The sequence below is a fragment of the Spinacia oleracea genome, chromosome 6 (assembly GCF_020520425.1).
Source record: "Spinacia oleracea cultivar Varoflay chromosome 6, BTI_SOV_V1, whole genome shotgun sequence".
Lineage (NCBI taxonomy): Eukaryota > Viridiplantae > Streptophyta > Magnoliopsida > Caryophyllales > Amaranthaceae > Spinacia > Spinacia oleracea.
Genome location: NC_079492.1, coordinates 18,396,949 through 18,416,293, shown reverse-complemented (window position 1 = coordinate 18,416,293; position 19,345 = coordinate 18,396,949). Strand labels below are relative to the sequence as shown.

General features: G+C 41.3%; 1 non-coding gene and 1 pseudogene across 1 annotated transcript; one reads left to right on the top strand and one right to left on the bottom strand.

Moving 5' to 3' along the window:
* Positions 1-7,850: 7,850 nt before the first annotated feature.
* On the bottom strand, positions 7,851-18,997 carry LOC130459146 (uncharacterized; annotated as a pseudogene).
* On the top strand, positions 18,487-18,593 carry LOC130464453 (small nucleolar RNA R71). The gene has a single exon (XR_008924866.1). It is a non-coding gene; the product is annotated as a small nucleolar RNA R71 (small nucleolar RNA).
* Positions 18,998-19,345: the final 348 nt, after the last annotated feature.

The following is a 19,345-nucleotide window of genomic DNA, read 5'->3' as shown; positions in this document are numbered from 1 at the left end:
GGATGGCTTGTCCCGGACGGGACGAGAGGGCTGGGCAAAAATAACAAAGAGTTCCAGTAGCAAAATCCCGCCCGGGGTAAAATTCGTCGCGGGCGGGATTGCTTGTCCCGGGCGGGATGAGTCTTCTCGCGGAAAATCGAACATAGCCTGCTTCAAATGGCCATAACTTCTTCGTCACTCGTCCAAATAAGTCGTGTGACCACTCGTTGGAAAGCTCTTGGAATAAGCTTTCATCTCCAACTAGAATCACAAGAAAATATTAAGTAGACAAAAAGTTATGCTCGTTTTAGTATGGAAGTTGTGCACAAGTTCGACTCCTTGGCTTTTCCGGTTTCTCCGGCTCTTTTCTTGGCTCTTTGGCTCATCAAAATGCTCGTGGATCACCAAATACCTACACAAAGGGAAAGGAAACAAGGGACACAAAGAAAAACAAAGAAGAAAAATGCCTAAAAACTATAAAAACTAGTGAAACTAAGAAAAGTAAGGAAATTGGAAAAAGTAAGGAAAAAGAGATAAAAATCCACTAAACTAACACTAAAGTCCACCTAAAAACACCATCCTTAGTGGGTTAAAAACCCACTTATCAAACTCCCCCAAGCTTGCCAATTGCTTGTCCCCAAGCAATACACACGAACCTCAAAGGAGTTGGAAAGTCTCCTCCTCATGAATCACAAGTGCCATAACTTTACAAAAACAAACATTGAGATCATTTCGAAAATCATTAAATCATAAGTTTTACAAAACCACCACAAATGCAACACATGGAACTAAACAACCAATCTTACCACAATTCTCCCCCAAGCTTGACTCGATTATGTACAAGTAGCTTCTCAATTTAGTTGTGCAAAGTAAAAACAAGAGAGTCGCTCAAGTGTTTAAGGGTTGCAAAATCAATTCACAACACTCAATCTAGAAAAATCATGTCGACTCAAGTGATTTTCCTTCCACGAATTTGCTTATTGCCTTTCTCCTCTCATAAGTGAAACGATACGGGGATCATGAAATCCTTGAAATAGGGAAGGCTAAGGTTCTAAGGGCAAGGAAGATGTCATTTTGGGAATTGGAGCTCAAAAATAAAAAATGCATATATACCAACAACATCCACTATCAATGAGATTACAACCCAAGCCAACAACATAACCAACACCTTTTTATTCGAAACTAAATAACAAAATTCGTAATTTTTTTCGATTTTCTATTCCTTTTTCTCTTTTTTTTTTTTTTTTTTGTTTTTTTTTGTGAATAAATAAAGAGAAGGAACTAGAAAGCTAAAATATATACTCCGTACACTTATACATGTGTAGAACCCAAAATTTTCTTATTTCACTACATTCTCTATATATGCTTCAAATCAAATCATACCTAGAATGTCAACTCAAACCGAGCTTAAGATGTCATAATAGCTAACAAAAAACGAACAAGGCTCAACATTGGTAATCCTAGGGGAGAAAGTAAAGTGAAAAATAATTTTCCTAAAAATTGGGCTCTAGAACTAAAGGAATCAATCGTTTCCCCGTATCAAGGATCACAAGTCTCAAATAGGAACCAAAGCAAACTCAAGAATTCAATCACAATGAGGAGAAAATCCTAAGCACTCATGAAAAACAAAACCGTATTTTACGTAACGGTCACAATAGACTCAAGAAAATCTCACGGGCACACAAGCTACTAGTACAAGGTGAGTCGGCGGAGACCAAACAAACCACAAACCATTAATTCCAAGTTAACACGATGTGGGTTTTCATACACGATTTTTCAAAAGAATTTTCTTTAAAAGCACACATGTGATTAAATTTCATCATCGGAGGCGGACCCTAGAAGCTAAACTAGTGGAAAGAAAAAAAAAAGGAATATGTACACCTAATTCTTTTTAATTTTTTTTTAGGGGGGGGGGGGGAACTAAGAGAAACATGCAATTGCATAAAATAAAATAAAATAAAATAAACTAATCAAGAAAATTTGAGAAAAATGTGCAATTGCACAAAAGTAAAATAAATGTGTTTGGATTTAAGGGATTTGGATTTAAGGGAAAAGTGGGGGAAGAAAAATAAAAAGAAAGAAGGAAAAAGGGAAAACACACTCACAAAATCGTTAGTAATGTTAGTGGAACAAAACAACGATCAAGATAAAAAAACACAGAACATGAACATCCTAGCACAACAAAAATGAACCAACCGACCAACAAACGCATCACAAGCACAAACACAAACTCCATCAACCACCATCAAACAAGCAAACACTCAAACAACAACCATGCAACACAAAAAGCAATCATCGCACAAAGTCACTCAACAAGAAGAAAGGATCATTAACTACCCTACACCAAACAAGAAGTCCAATGATGGCCTAAGACACAGAAACTCCCCCCAAGCTAAGATGGACTCCGTCCTCGGAGTCACTGCTGGGTATGGTCCTGGGAAGATGAAGCAGGAGGTTGCCAGCCCTCATAAGTACTCCAAGGGATAGGTAGTGAACCGTATCTCCATCCTCGTACTTTTCGGGCCACCCGTAGTGGCCCCAATGCATCATCTGTTGCTCCTCAGTAAGTGAGGGCAAGGGGATTCGCTGCTCTGGGTTTCCATGTCTAAACGCCGGATCACCCAATGGATTACTCCCCCCCGGTTGCCTATAGTCATATGGTGGGTAGGAGACTTGCTCCGACCTAGGAATCAGACTCTCGGGGCCTTGCCAATAAGGGTAGGTGGGCTGACCATGATGCCATCCGGGCACTGGACCTTCTTGAACTGGTCGGTTTGGGTAGTTAAGGTATGGGGCTATATTTCCACTCTCGACCTGCTGAGTGAACAACCGTTGGGCTACATAACTTTGGTACTCATTCTCCTCTAGGTTCCTCATCCGTAAAAGCTCTAACCTCTCTAAAGTTCTGGACAAGTAATCATCAGTAGAGGTAGAAGAAGAAGAGGGTCTCTCAGATGTAGGAATGGAGGAGACACTAGCACGCCTTCTGGTTGGTTGCTCAAAGCTAATGGGTTGGTCACCGGGGTTCAAGGGTATAAAGGGTACCTCCCAAGTGGTGGCGGCCCCTACAGTCTGGGTGATGTCCGGGTGGGGGAGGACACAAAGGTGTTGCTTGGATACTAACCAACTATACCGTTTACGTCCTCTCTGCTTAGCTAACTCGGAAATGAAGCCTGCCTTCTTCATCTCCTTAATAGTGAAAGTCCACTCCCCCGGAATTGGTTCCATCACATCTAGGTATCTCCCGTGACCCAACTCTCTATCTATGTGTGTGATAAGCCCCCCCCCCCCCATTTGATCTCACCCTTGAACCTCTCATTATTCCTAATGTCTAGACATCTGTTAATGAAATGGTAACCCGGGTTTACTAATCCGTCCTCAGGTGGATTTTCAAAACAAGTGGCGGAGAAAAGGACTTTTAACTCGTGTTGAGTGAGTTTGCTCATGTCTTCTTTAGGAAAAATGGCCATATTTATCAATCTAGAGGCCGTTCTAAGAGGTGGACCATAATATCCACAATTCAAATCAAAATGCACCCTTAAAATTCAATTAAAATTTAACTAAATAATATCCACAAACTTTCAATCTTAATATCAAAATTTAAATTCAATCTTAAATGTAAACAACTAAATAAAATCCACAACACTCAATTTAAACCTAATTATTGAAAGTTTTAATATTTAAAAACAATTTAAATCGTACCTAAGAGAGGAGGGACGAACTGAGCAGGGGCGCCGGCGGAGTGGGCGGTGGCGTGGTCGGCGGCGTGACAACGACAGGCTGAGGTGGTCGGCGGCGATACAAGCAGCAGCTGCCGTGGTGGCTGGGCTGCGTTTTCAACACGAAAAAACCCGGGAGACTTGCGTTTTTCAGCAGTGAACGACGGGGATGGAACGACGAGAACGACGCAGGCCTGCCGGAGATGGAACGACGACAGCAATGAACGACGGCAGTGAGGTCCGACGGCGGTGCAGCGCCAGTGAGGTTCAGTGTTTGGGCTTAATTTGGTTTAGGAGGGAATTGTAGAAGACTTAGGTCAGTATGTAGAGAATTGCGGGATGGAGGAGGGAAACCAAAATTAAAAATCCGAAATTTTTTTACCTCAAGTGCGTCGCAGAATTAGTAAACTGCGACGCACTTGAGGTAAAATTTTGCGTCGCATTACTATTAATCTGCGACGCAAATGACTCTGAAAACATATTAGAGTCATTTGCGTCGCTGGTTAGTAATTATGCGACGCAAATTGCTAATTTTAATGCTAATAACTGTTAATTGCGTCACATGTTTAAATGTGCGAGGCAAATATGGTGATGCAAATGATTGTTTTTCCACTAGTGAACGCCGGATCACCCAATGGATTACTCCTCCCCGGTTGCCTATAGTCATATGGTGGGTAGGAGACTTGCTCCGACCTAGGAATCAGACTCTCGGGGCCTTGCCAATAAGGGTAGGTGGGCTGACCATGATGCCATCCGGGCACTGGACCTTCTTGAACTGGTCGGTTTGGGTAGTTAAGGTATGGGGCTATATTTCCACTCTCGACCTGCTGAGTGAACAACCGTTGGGCTACATAACTTTGGTACTCATTCTCCTCTAGGTTCCTCATCTGTAAAAGCTCTAACCTCTCTAAAGTTCTGGACAAGTAATCATCAGAGGTAGAAGAAGAAGAGGGTCTCTCAGATGTAGGAATGGAGGAGACACTAGCACGCCTTCTGGTTGGTTGCTCAAAGCTAATGGGTTGGTCACCGGGGTTCAAGGGTATAAAGGGTACCTCCCAAGTGGTGGCGGCCCCTACAGTCTGGGTGATGTCCGGGTGGGGGAGGACACAAAGGTGTTGCTTGGATACTAACCAACTATACCGTTTACGTCCTCTCTGCTTAGCTAACTCGGAAATGAAGCCTGCCTTCTTCATCTCCTTAATAGTGAAAGTCCACTACCCCGGAATCGGTTCCATCACATCTAGGTATCTCCCGTGACCCAACTCTCTATCTATGTGTGTGATAAGCCCCCCCCCCCCCCCCATTTGATCTCACCCTTGAACCTCTCATTATTCCTAATATCTAGACATCTTTTAATGAAATGGTAACCCGGGTTTACTAATCCGTCCTCACGTGGATTTTCAAAACAAGTGGCGGAGAAAAGGACTTTTAACTCGTGTTGAGTGAGTTTGCTCATGTCTTCTTTAGGAAAAATGGCCATATTTATCAATCTAGAGGCCGTTCTAAGAGGTGGACTCTTCACTTTATTAGCACTTGCACTCTTCCAATCTAAAGATGGTAGCCCTGTAATGTCTTTCCACCAACTCAACTGATTATGCCCAGGGTAGATGTCGTTATGAATATCAAAAACAGTGTTGAGTTTGCGCCATTTGAGGATTTCGTTTAGTCTAGTCAAAGTTAAGCATGTTTGCTTATTGAAAAGTCTAAACTTAATCTCATACTCGGGGTACTCTTCATCATTGGAGATCTTGGTCCATTGTAGGGTGGATAGGAATTCTAATGTGGTTCTCTCATAGGTTGGTTGTGCGATTTTGAGGAACTCCAACCAACCTAAGGTCTCTAGGATTTTCCTAACTCCTACATCAATCCCAAGATCTTGACAAGCGTTTTGATCATAGAATAGAGTGGGGAACATTTTTCGAGTGCTTAATTCAAAGTAGGCTTTCTTGTCAGCACTTGGGAGGTTTAGTTGTGGTTCAATTGTTTGCTCAATTTCGCGGTCGGGTGTTTGTTGTGTGGAAGAAGAAGGATTGGTTTTTCGTTTTTTACTTGCCCCCCCCCCCCTCTAAGTCTCATCATTCCCTTTTTTAATGCATCCATTTTAAATTGGGGAAAGGTTTGACACAAAACAAGGGTGACACAAGGTTAAACAATGAAAACAAGCACAAACTCCAACTTCACTAAACACCACAACACACTCCCTTTCCTTCAAACCCCCAATTCAATCCAATGTACCTGTTTCAAATAATTCAACAATAATATTCAAGCACAATGGGGGGGAGGGTTGCCAACAACTAACAACACTATACAAAAATCAAACACAATTTCACACAACACACTTATATTTACACTAACTACAATAATCACAAAATTTCAACACAAAACCACAATGTAACAATTAAATGTTTTTATTTTTAATTTCTGATTTTTTTGTATTTTCGGATAAAAAAATATTAATTTTTTTTAATTAAAAAGCTACGAAAATAAGAGAATTAATAAATAAAAATTAACATACAAAATATCAACAATTCTATTAACTCAAGAAAAATTAACAAGTAAAAAGGTTGAGGAAAAATTAAAAATAAAAAATAAAAGGGAGTAAGAATTATACCTCCTCCTTGGTGAGTGTTACTCCAAAATTCCAAGTAGAGCACCTTCTTGCTTTTCCTTTCTTCTAGTTATTTTTTTAACCCCTCCATTTTTTTAATTTGATTTCGAATTTCTGATTTTTCTCTTCTTTTTTTTTTCTTTTTTTGTAAAATGAAGAAAGAAAATGAGAAATTGAGAGATGTAGATAAAAGAATTGGGAAAAGAATGTGTGTTTTTGAGTATGGTGTAATGAAGTTTGAAGATGAGTGTGTTAATGGGGATGGAAGGAGGTTGAAGATGAGAGATAGGGATGTCAATGAGCCGATACGCTCGTGAACAACTCGTGAACAATCTCGGTCAAAGCTCGTTCAATAAATAAATAAACGAGCTTGAACAAAAAATTTAAGCTCGTTTAATAAATGATACTAGCTCGAACAGCCTAGTGTTCGGCTCGTTTAGGCTCGCGAACAACTCGTTCATGTTCGTTTCCAAGCTCGTTCGTGTTCGTTTATAAGCTCGTTTAAAAGCTTGTTCAAGCTCGTTTATATTAAATTTCTAAAAAAATATGACAAATTTTTATTTATAAGTAAATATAAGTTGCGATTATTTTGTTAGATTTTGATTTTTAGGAGATTATAATTTATAAAATAGTATTAGTTAGTATACTGTGCTAACTTTTTATTTGGGTATGGTTATGTTTTCTAATTTTTTAAAATAATGTTTCATTTATTAATATGATCATTTAAATTCGATCTTGCTTGTTTGATAAGGCTTGTTTGTTAAAAGCTCGTTTCTTAAGGCTCGTTTGTTAATAGCTCGGCTCGGCTCGAGCTTGAACTTAAACAAGCTACTCGTGAGCTAAGCTCGAACAACGAAAAATCTTAAATGAGCCAAGCTCGAACAGGGAAAATGAAAGCTCGGTTAAGCTCGGCTCGAGCTCGAGCTCGGAAATTTCTTATCAAGCCTAGCTCGAACATCCAAATACTCGGCTCGGCTCGGCTCGTTGACATCCCTAATGAGAGAGAATAGGGTTTGAGGGTTAGGTGGGATGAGGAAAGAGAAAAGGAAAAGAAGGGGGGGAGGGGGGCTGCTTCCTGTTTTTTTTCAGAATTTTTTTTTTAACTTTTTTATTTTTTATTTTTTTTCGTACCTGATTTCGTCGCGGGCGGGACGGATCTGTCGCGGGACATCCCTCCGCGGGCGGGATGAATTTTTCCGCGGGCGGGGAAAAGTTCCTGGAACTTTTCTGAACTTTGGCTTTCGGGGATCGTCGCGGGCGGGACACATTTTCCCGGGCGGGACGAGCCTCCGCGGGCGGGACGAGCCTCCGCGGGCGGGACGCAATTTTTCGCGGGTGGGGAAAACATTCTGGAACTTTCTGACTTTCAACTACTCAATTTGTCTCGCCCGGGGCACATTTTCCTCGCCCGGAATAAACTTTCTTGCCCGAGGATTGTTCTCTTTTGGCCGAGTTCTTTTCCCCAACTACAAAATACTCGGTTATCTCCAGAGAAGTGCTTTTGTTTAACGTCGGTAAGCTCGACCCAAAAACAAGCACCAAGACTAACTCATGTTCGGAAGAACATCAAACTCATCTAAATGTACAACACTTGCTTGTTCAATTACCGAACCATCAAAATATGTTTTCAATCTTTGCCCATTCACTTTGAATGATTCGGTTCCTTCATTTCCGATCTCAACCGCACCATATGGAAAAACTCTTCTCACAACAAAAGGACCACTCCATCTAGACTTTAACTTACCCGGAAAAAGTCTCAAACGAGAATTGTAGAGTAATACCTTATTTCCTACCTTGAATTCTTTCTTGATGATATGCTTGTCATGCCAAGCCTTTGTTTTCTCCTTGTAGATCCTTGCATTCTCATATGCATCTCTTCTCAACTCCTCCAAGGCATGGAGATCAAGCATCCTCTTCTCTCCCGCGGCTTGCAAATCAAAATTCAAGAGCTTGATTGCCCAATGTGCTCGGTGCTCAAGTTCCACCGGTAAATGACATGCCTTACCATACACAAGCTTGTAAGGAGTGGTACCAATTGGGGTCTTGAAAGCGGTTCTATAGGCCCACAATGCATCACCTAACCGACTAGACCAATCCTTTCGTGACCTATCAACCGTTTTCTCCAAGATCAACTTCACTTGTCTATTGGAGATTTCAGCTTGCCCACTTGTTTGGGGGTGGTATGCCAATGATACCTTGTGCTTCACACCATATTTCTCAAGTAAAGCTTGGAAAGATCGCTTTGCAAAATGGGATCCTCCATCACTTATAATGGCACGTGGCACTCCAAATCTCGGAAATATGACTTTCTTGAACAATTCACCAGCACCTTTGCATCATTTGTAGGAGATGCAATTGCTTCTACCCACTTAGACACATAATCAACGGAAACCAATATATACTTGTTTCCAAAAGATGAAGAAACGGCCCCATGAAATCTACTCCCCACACATCAAAAATTTCCAATTCAAGAATGTTGTTTAGAGGCATTTCATTCCTCCTTGAGATATTGCTGGTTCTTTGACACCGGTCACAAGCCTTGACTACACCCCACACATCCTTGAACATTGTGGGCCAAAAGAATCCACATTGCAACACTTTTTCCATTGTCTTGTTAGCACTCATATGCCCTCCACAAGGTGAGGAATGGCACATGTTGATAACACTTTCAATCTCATTGTCGGGAACTCATCTTCGAAATAGCCCATCAACTCCTTGCTTGAATAACAAAGGATCATCCCAAAAGTATTGACGAACATCATGAAGAAAACTTCTCTTTTGTTGATAAGTGAGATCCGGAGGGAGAATGTTGCAAGACAAGTAGTTTGCAATATCCGCAAACCAAGGGGCCAGAGTATCAAGAATAGCAAAAAGTTGATCATCGGGGAATGAATCATCAATTGGGATTGAATCAATCACATCTTCATTCAAGGTCAACCGTGAGAGATGATCGGCTACAACATTTTCCGCACCCTTCTTGTCACGGATTTCAATATCAAACTCTTGCAATAGAAGGATCCACCTTATCAACCTTGGTTTAGCATCTTTCTTGGCAAGCAAATATTTCAAGGCCGAGTGATCGGTGAAGATGATCACCTTTGAGCCTACCAAGTAAGATCTAAACTTCTCCATAGCATGAACAACGGCAAGTAGCTCTTTCTCCGTAGTGCCATAGTTCCTTTGGGCTTCATCTAATGTCTTGCTAGTATAATATATGGCATGGAGCTTGCCATCCTTCCTTTGACCAAGAACCTAACCAACGGCAAAATCCGATGCATCACACATGAGCTCAAAAGGGAGCTCCCAATTTGGGGGTTGGATAATTGGTGCCGAAATCAACGCTTCTTTCAACCTTTCAAATGCTAGCAAAAAATCATTAGTAAACACAAAGGGGGCATCTTTTACCAAAAGTTGAGTGAGCGGCTTAGAGATTTTGGAGAAATCCTTTATAAACCGGCGGTAAAATCAAGGATCACAAGTCTCAAATAGGAACCAAAGCAAACTCAAGAATTCAATCACAATGGGGAGAAAATCCTAAGCACTCATGAAAAACAAAACCGTATTTTACGTAACGGTCACAATAGGCTCAAGAAAATCTCACGGGCACACAAGCTACTAGTACAAGGTGAGTCGAGGGAGACCAAACAAACCACAAACCATTAATTCCAAGTTAACACGATGGGGGTTTTCATACACGAATTTTCAAAAGAATTTTCTTTAAAAGCACACATGTGATTAAATTTCATCATCGGAGGCGGACCCTAGAAGCTAAACTAGTGGAAAGAAAAAAAAAGAAAAAAAATGAAATATGTACACCTAATTTTTTAAAATATTTTTTTAGGGGGGGGGGAACTAAGAGAAACATGCAATTGCATAAAATAAAATAAAATAAAATAATCAAGAAAATTTGAGAAAAATGTGCAATTGCACAAAAGTAAAATAAATGTGTTTGGATTTAAGGGATTTGGATTTAAGGGAAAAGTGGGGGAAGAAAAATAAAAAGAAAGAAGGAAAAAGGGACACTCACAAAATCGTTAGTAATGTTAGTGGAACAAAACAACGATCAAGATAAAAAACACAAAACATGAACATCCTAGCACAACAAAAATGAACCAACCGACCAACAAACGCATCACAAGCACAAACACAAACTCCATCAACCACCATCAAACAAGCAAACAACAACCATGCAACACAAAAAGCAATCATCGCACAAAGTCACTCAACAAGAAGAAAGGATCATTAACTACCCTACACCAAACAAGAAGTCCAATGATGGCCTAAGACACACAAACTCCCCCCAAGCTAAGATGGACTCCGTCCTCGGAGTCACTGCTGTGTATGGTCCTGGAAAGATGAAGCAGGAGGTTGCCAACCCTCATAAATACTCCAAGGCATAGGTAGTGAACCGTATCCTCCATCCTCGTACTTTTCGGGCCACCCGTAGTGGCCCCAATGCATCATCTGTTGCTCCTCAATAAGTGAGGGCAAGGGGATTCGCAGCTCTGGGTTTCCATGTCTAAACGCCGGATCACCCAATGGATTACTCCCCCCCCCGGTTGTCTATAGTCATATGGTGGGTAGGAGACTTGCTCCCACCTAGGAATCAGACTCTCGGGGCCTTGCCAATAAGGGTAGGTGGGCTGACCATGATGCCATCCGGGCACTGGACCTTCTTGAACTAGTCGGTTTGGGTAGTTAAGGTATGGGGCTATATTTCCACTGTCGACCTGCTGAGTGAACAACCGTTGGGCTACATAACTTGGTACTCATTCTCCTCTAGGTTCCTCATATGTAAGCTCTAACCTCTCTAAAGTTCTGGACAAGTAATCATCAGTAGAGGTAGAAGAAGAAGAGGGTCTCTCAGATATAGGAATGGATGAGACACTAGCACGCCTTCTGGTTGGTTGCTCAAAGCTAATGGGTTGGTCACCGGGGTTCAAGGGTATAAAGGGTACCTCCCAAGTGGTGGCGGCCCCTACAGTCTGGGTGATGTCCGGGTGGGGGAGGACACAAAGGTGTTGCTTGTATACTAACCAACTATACCGTTTACGTCCTCTCTGCTTAGCTAACTCGGAAATGAAGCCTGCCTTCTTCATCTCCTTAATAGTGAAAGTCCACTCCCCCGGAATTGGTTCCATCACATCTAGGTATCTCCCGTGACCCAACTCTCTAGCTATGTGTGTGATAAGCCCCCCACATTTGATCTCACCCTTGAACCTCTCATTATTCCTAATATCCAGACATCTTTTAATGAAATGGTAACCCGGGTTTACTAATCCGTCCTCAGGTGGATTTTCAAAACAAGTGGCAGAGAAAGGACTTTTAACTCGTGTTGAGTGAGTTTGCTCATGTCTTCTTTAGGAAAAATGGCCATATTTATCAATCTAGAGGCCGTTCTAAGAGGTGGACTCTTCACTTTATTAGCACTTGCACTCTTCTAATCTAAAGATGGTAGCCCCGTAATGCCTTTCCACCAACTCAACTGATTATGCCCAGGGTAGATGTCGTTATGAATATCAAAAACAGTGTTGAGTTTGGGCCATTTGAGGATTTCGTTTAGTCTAGTCAAAGTTAAGCATGTTTGCTTATTGAAAAGTCTAAACTTAATCTCATACTCGGGGTACTCTTCATCATTGGAGATCTTGGTCCATTGTAGGGTGGATAGGAATTCTAATGTGGTTCTCTCATAGGTTGGTTGTGCGATTTTGAGGAACTCCAACCAACCTAAGGTCTCTAGGATTTTCCTAACTCCTACATCAATTCCAAGATCTTGACAAGCGTTTTGATCATAGAATAGAGTGGGGAACATTTTTCGAGTGCTTAATTCAAAGTAGGCTTTCTTGTCAGCACTTGGGAAGTTTAGTTGTGGTTCAATTGTTTGCTCATTTTCGCGGTCGGGTGTTTGTTGTGTGGAAGAAGAAGGATTGGTTTTTCGTTTTTTACTTGCCCCCCCTCTAAGTCTCATCATTCCCTTTTTTAATGCATCCATTTTAAATTGGGGAAAGGTTTGACACAAAACAAGGGTGACACAAGGTTAAACAATGAAAACAAGCACAAACTCCAACTTCACTAAACACCACAACACAATCCCTTTCCTTCAAACCCCCAATTCAATCCAATGTACCTGTTTCAAATAATTCAACAATAACATTCAAGCACAATGGGGGGGAGGGTTGCCAACAACTAACAACTAACAACACTATACAAAAATCAAACACATTTTCACACAACACACTTATATTTACACTAACTACAATAATCACAAAATTTCAACACAAAACCACAATGTAACAATTAAATATTTTTATTTTTAATTTCTGATTTCTGATTTTTTTGTATTTTCGGATAAAAAAAATATTAATTTTTTTTTAATTAAAAAGCTACGAAAATAAGAGAATTAATAAATAAAAATTAACATACAAAGTATCAACAATTCTATTAACTCAAGAAAAATTAACAAGTAAAAAGGTTGAGGAAAAATTAAAAAGAAAAGGGAGAAAGAATCATACCTCCTCCTTGGTGAGTGTTACTCCAAAATTCCAAGTAGAGCACCTTCTTGCTCCTCCTTTCTTCTAGTTATTTTTTTAACCCCTCCATTTTTTAAATTTGATTTCGAATTTCTGATTTTTCTCTTTTTTTTTGCTTTTTTTGTAAAATGAAGAAAGAAAATGAGAAATTGAGAGATGTAGATAAAAGAATTGGGAAAAGAATGTGTATTTTTTAGTATGGTGTAATGAAGTTTGAAGATGAGTGTGTTAATGGAGATGGAAGGAGGTTGAAGATGAGAGAGAATAGGGTTTGAGGGTTAGGTGGGATGAGGAAAGAGAAAAGGAAAAGAAGGGGGGGAGGGGGGCTGCTTCCTTTTTTTTCAGATTTTTTTTATTTTTTTTTATTTTTTTTTCGTACCTGATTTCGTCGCGGGCAGGACGGATCCGTCGCGGGACAGCCCTCCGCGGGCGGGATGAATTTTTCCGCGGGGGGGGGGGGGGAAGTTCCTGGAACTTTTCTGAACTTTGGCTTTCGGGGATCGTCGCGGGCGGGACACATTTTCCCGGGCGGGATGAGCATCCGCAGGCGGGACGCAATTTTCCGCGGGCGGGGAAAACATTCTGGAACATTCTGACTTTCAACTACTCAATTTGTCTCGCCCGGGGCACATTTTCCTCGCCCGGGATAAACTTTCTTGCCCGAGGATTGTTCTCTTTTGGCCGAGTTCTTTTCCCCAACTACAAAATACTCGGGTTATCTCCCGAGAAGTGCTTTTGTTTAACGTCGGTAAGCTCGACCCAAAAACAAGCACCAAGACTAACTCATGTTCGGAAGAACATCAAACTCATCTAAATGTACAACACTTGCTTGTTCATTTACCGAACCATCAAAATATGTTTTCAATCTTTGCCCATTCACTTTGAATGATTCGGTTCCTTCATTTCCAATCTCAACCGCACCATATGGAAAAACTCTTCTCACAACAAAAGGACCACTCCATCTAGACTTTAACTTACCCGGAAAAAGTCTCAAACGAGAATTGTAGAGTAATACCTTATCTCCTACCTTGAATTCTTTCTTGATGATATGCTTGTCATGCCAAGCCATTGTTTTCTCCTTGTAGATCCTTGCATTCTCATATGCATCTCTTCTCAACTCCTCCAAGGCATGGAGATCAAGCATCCTCTTCTCTCCCGCGGCTTGCAAATCAAAAATCAAGAGCTTGATTGCCCAATGTGCTCGGTGCTCAAGTTCCACCGGTAAATGACATGCCTTACCATACACAAGCTTGTAAGGAGTGGTACCAATTGGTGTCTTGAAAGCGGTTCTATAGGCCCACAATGCATCATCTAACCGACTAGACCAATCCTTTCGTGACCTATTAACCGTTTTCTCCAAGATCAACTTCACTTGTCTATTGGAGATTTCAGCTTGCCCACTTGTTTGGGGGTGGTATGCCAATGATACCTTGTGCTTCACACCATATTTCTCACGTAAAGCTTGGAAAGATCGCTTTGCAAAATGGGATCCTCCATCACTTATAATGGCACGTGGCACTCCAAATCTCGGAAATATGACTTTCTTGAACAATTTCACCACCACCTTTGCATCATTTGAAGGAGATGCAATTGCTTCTACCCACTTAGACACATAATCAACGGCAACCAATATATACTTGTTTCCAAAAGATGAAGGAAACGGCCCCATGAAATCTACTCCCCACACATCAAAAATTTCCAATTCAAGAATGTTGTTTAGAGGCATTTCATTCCTCCTTGAGATATTGCCGGTTCTTTGACACCGGTCACAAGCCTTGACTACACCCCACACATCCTTGAACATTGTGGGCCAAAAGAATCCACATTGCAACACTTTTGCCATTGTCTTGTTAGCACTCATATTCCCTCCACAAGGTGAGGAATGGCACATGTTGATAACACTTTCAATCTCATTGTTGGGAACACATCTTCGAAATAGCCCATCAACTCCTTGCTTGAATAACAAAGGATCATCCCAAAAGTATTGACGAACATCATGAAGAAAACTTCTCTTTTGTTGATAAGTGAGATCCGGAGGGAGAATGTTGCAAGACAAGTAGTTTGCAATATCCGCAAACCAAGGGGCCGGAGTATCAAGAATAGCAAAAAGTTGATCATCGGGGAATGAATCATCAATTGGGATTGAATCAATCACATCTTCATTCAAGGTCAACCGTGAGAGATGATCGGCTACAACATTTTCCGCACCCGTCTTGTCACGGATTTCAATATCAAACTCTTGCAATAGAAGGATCCACCTTATCAACCTTGGTTTAGCATCTTTCTTGGCAAGCAAATATTTCAAGGCCGAGTGATCGGTGAAGATGATCATCTTTGAGCCTACCAAGTAAGATCTAAACTTCTCCATAGCATGAACAACGACAAGTAGCTCTTTCTCCGTAGTGGCATAGTTCCTTTGGGCTTCATCTAATGTCTTGCTAGTATAATATATGGCATGGAGCTTGCCATCCTTCCTTTGACCAAGAACCGAACCAACGGCAAAATCCGATGCATCACACATGAGCTCAAAAGGGAGCTCCCAATTTGGGGATTGGATAATTGGTGCCGAAATCAACGCTTCTTTCAACCTTTCAAATGCTAGCAAACAATCATTAGTAAACACAAAGGGGGGCAACTTTTACCAAAAGTTGAGTGAGCGGCTTAGAGATTTTGGAGAAATCCTTTATGAACCGGCGGTAAAATCCCGCGTGTCCAAGAAAGCTCCTCACCCCTTTCACATTGGTTGGGGGTGGGAGGCGCTCAATTACCTCAACTTTGGCACGATCGACCTCAATGCCCCTATTATAAATCACATGACCAAGCACAATACCTTCTTCTACCATAAAATGACAATTTTCCCAATTCAAGACAAGGTTCACCTCTTGACATCTTTTTAAAACTTTAACAAGGTTAGCAAGATAAATATCAAAAGATGGACCACAAACTGAGAAATCATCCATGAAAACCTCAATAGAAGACTCAAGCATATCGGAAAAGATTGACATCATACACCTTTGAAAAGTCGAAGGTGCATTACATAATCCAAAAGGCATCCTTCGATAAGCATAGGTGCCAAATGGACATGTAAAAGTAGTCTTCTCTTGATCCTCGGGTTGGATAGGAATTTGGAAAAATCCCGAAAATCCATCCAAGAAACAATAGTGACTATGGCTTGCCAATCTTTCCAATATTTGATCAATAAAAGGGAGGGAAAAGTGATCTTTCCGGGTGGATTTATTCAATTTTCTATAATCAATGCACATTTTCCACCCGGTGACCGACCTTGTAGAAATGGCCTCACCTTTCTCATTCTTGATGATAGTCATGCCTCCCTTTTTGGGAACTACTTGAACCGGGTTTACCCATTTACTATCTGAGATAGGATAGATAATACCCGCTTTAAGTAGTTTGACAACCTCATTTTTCACCACTTGTTTCATGTTTGGATTTAATCTTCGTTGTGGTTCAATAGAGGAGGCATGATCATCATCAAGCAAAATCTTATGCATGCACAATGAGGGACTTATCCCCTTAATGTCATCAATTGTATAACCAATAACACTTCGGAATTTTCTCAAGATAGTCAAAAGTTTTTCAAGAGAAGTGTTATCAAGCTTAGCATTAACAATAACGGGATAGTTCTCATTGTCATCAAGAAAAACATATTTAAGGGAAGGGGGAAGGGGTTTGAGTTCGACCTTATGAGGAGGCGTAGTCCTCTCCTCTTTTTCATCCACTTGTAGCATTTCGAACTTTCCACGGTGTACCGGTGCTTCATCAAGGAGCGTCTGGTACCCCTTTACTTCCTCACTTTCCTCAAAATCTCTTCCCATTATGATAGCTTGCAATGGGTCTTTCACTTCAATCATTTCTCTAAATTCTTTCAAGTTCTCTTTCAAGGTGTCAATGCGGTGGACTTCATTCATCATGGGTGAGTTCATTGCTTGTTGAAGAGTAAAAGTGATTTTCTCATCTCCAACATTCAAAGTCAACCGCCCATCTTTCACATCAATAACAACTCCCGCCGTAGAAAGGAAAGGCCTTCCTAGAATAAGAGGAACCTTGGAGTCTTCTTCCATCTCCATAATGACAAAATCACAAGGCAAAAAACTCTTCCAACTTGGACCGGGACATCTTCCAAAACTCCCAGGGTGTTCTAACCGAACGGTCGGCTAGTTGAAGTGACATCCGTGTAGGCTTCATTCCCCCAACATTTAGCCTTTGAGCCATAGAGAGAGGCATAAGGCTAACACTTGCCCCAAGATCACAAAGGGCATTCTTTGGCTCTAGATCACCAATCTTCACCGGTATTGAGAAGCTACCCGGATCACTATGCTTTTCTAGAAGCTTGTTTTGAATCATAGCACTCACTTCCATAGGAAGAGAAACGGTTGCTTCTTCAAGCTTTGCCTTGTTGGTAAGAAGTTCTTTCAAAAACTTTGCATAAGTTGGCATTTGTGCCATGGCATGGAGGAAAGGAATGTTCACTTGTAACCCCTTCATGACATCAAGAAACTTAGAATATTTCTCATTCAACTTCTTCTCAACCACCCTATGAGGAAAAGGGATGGGTGGCTTGTAGGGCTTCATGGGAGCTTTTTCACTCTCCTTAATCACAACCTCTTCACTCTTTGAGTCACTCTTCTCACATTGTGTTTGCTCACTTTTCTCACTTTGCACTCTTTCACTCTCAACTTTCTCTTCTTCTCCACATCCCTCATCTCTCTTTGTGGCTACCTCTTCTCTCATGATCGGACCTTCATAGCCTTTTCCCGATCTCAAAGTGATTGCTTTTATGTGCTCTTTTGGGTTCAAAACAGTTTGGCTCGGAAGTTGAGGACCGGAACTTGAAGAAGAACTTCCCACATGTTGTGCAATTTGACCCAATTGAGTCTCTATGATCTTGTTGTGGGCTTGGAGTTGTTGGACCGAAGAAGTTACCTCTCTTAGGCGCTTGTCGATATCCACATTTGTCTTGGTTTGATGAGCAATGAAAGTCTCCATGATGGACTCAAGATTTGACTTTTGAGGAGGAGCTTGATTGAATTGAGGCTTAGGTTGAGATGAAGCTCCTTGATTGTACCCACCTTGGTTGTAAGCACCTTGATTGAAACCCGGTGGCCTATATGGTGGAATGGGTGTTGGGCGTTGAGGAGCTTGTTGTTGTTGAGGAGGAGGAGGTGGTTGAATCCCTTGATTATCCTTGTATGAGAAATTTGGGTGGTGTCTCCACCCCGGATTGTATGTTTGAGAATAAGGATCAAATCTTGGATTTATGGCCGCCGCTTGCTCCATGGTGGAGTTACAATAAGAAGAGAGATGATCAACACCTCCACAAATCTCACAAGACATTACTTGGACCGGAGCACATGTAGAACCCATGTTAGATTTTTCAAGCCTCTTTGCTAGCATGTCAAATTTTGAGTTCAAGAAATCAATGGTGTCAACCTCATGCTTCCCACCAACACTTTTCTTCGGAGTAGCTCTTCTATCACTACCCCATGCATGGAGTTTTGCTATTTCCTCAATCATCTTCTCCACTTGATCCACCAGAAGCTTCTTAATTTGACCACCGGCACCCACATCTAGGTGAGATCTCGATGTAGGATGTAGGCCATCATAGAAGCTTTGAACAACAAGCCATTGGTTGAAACCATGGTGAGGGCATGATCTAACATACTCCTTGAATCGCTCCCATGCCTCACTCAAAGTCTCATCCTCTTCTTGAGTGAAATTTGTGATCTTCCGCCTCAATTCGGCGGTCTTCTCGGGTGCACAATATTTATCAAGAAAAGCCTTTGTGACCTCATTCCAAGTAGTCAAAGAACCTTCCAGAATCGTTCTCAACCAATGCTTTGCCGTATCACGAAGAGAAAAATGGAACATATGCATCTTGACAAACTCATCGGTAACACCATTTTGCTTAATAGTAGCACAAGCTCATAGAAGTTGTCCAAATGTGTAAAAGGTCATTCGGTTGGTGCCCCTCCAAATTGATCAAGCTTTATCATCCGGATTAATGAGGGTGACAATTCAAAGTTATTGACCGTCGTAGTGGGTAGCAAAATTCCACTACGAAGCTCAAAACTTTCCGGATGCCCATAATCTCGGAGTAGGCGTGGCTCCGGAGGAGGCGGTCGTGGAGGACCATCATCTTCCATGATGTCTTCTTCTGATTCTGAATCGGTGTAAATAATTTGAGGTTGAGAAACACCTCGTAGTTGCCTCCTAACGATCCTTAAAGTTCTGTCCAATTCAAGATCAACAGGAATAAGAGGTGATTGCTTGCTCTTTTCGTGTCATGCACAATCAAACAAAGCTAAAGAGATCGTTAGCATTGACAATCACAAAGTATAACAAAATATTTGCAAAAATAAATAAGAAAAATTATGATACAAAAGACTTAGACTCATTCAACCAATAGCAATTCAATGTGACTATTGCCTCCCCGGCAACGGCGCCAAAAACTTGATAGAGCGTCGCCAACCTATCAAATAATAACCTAACTC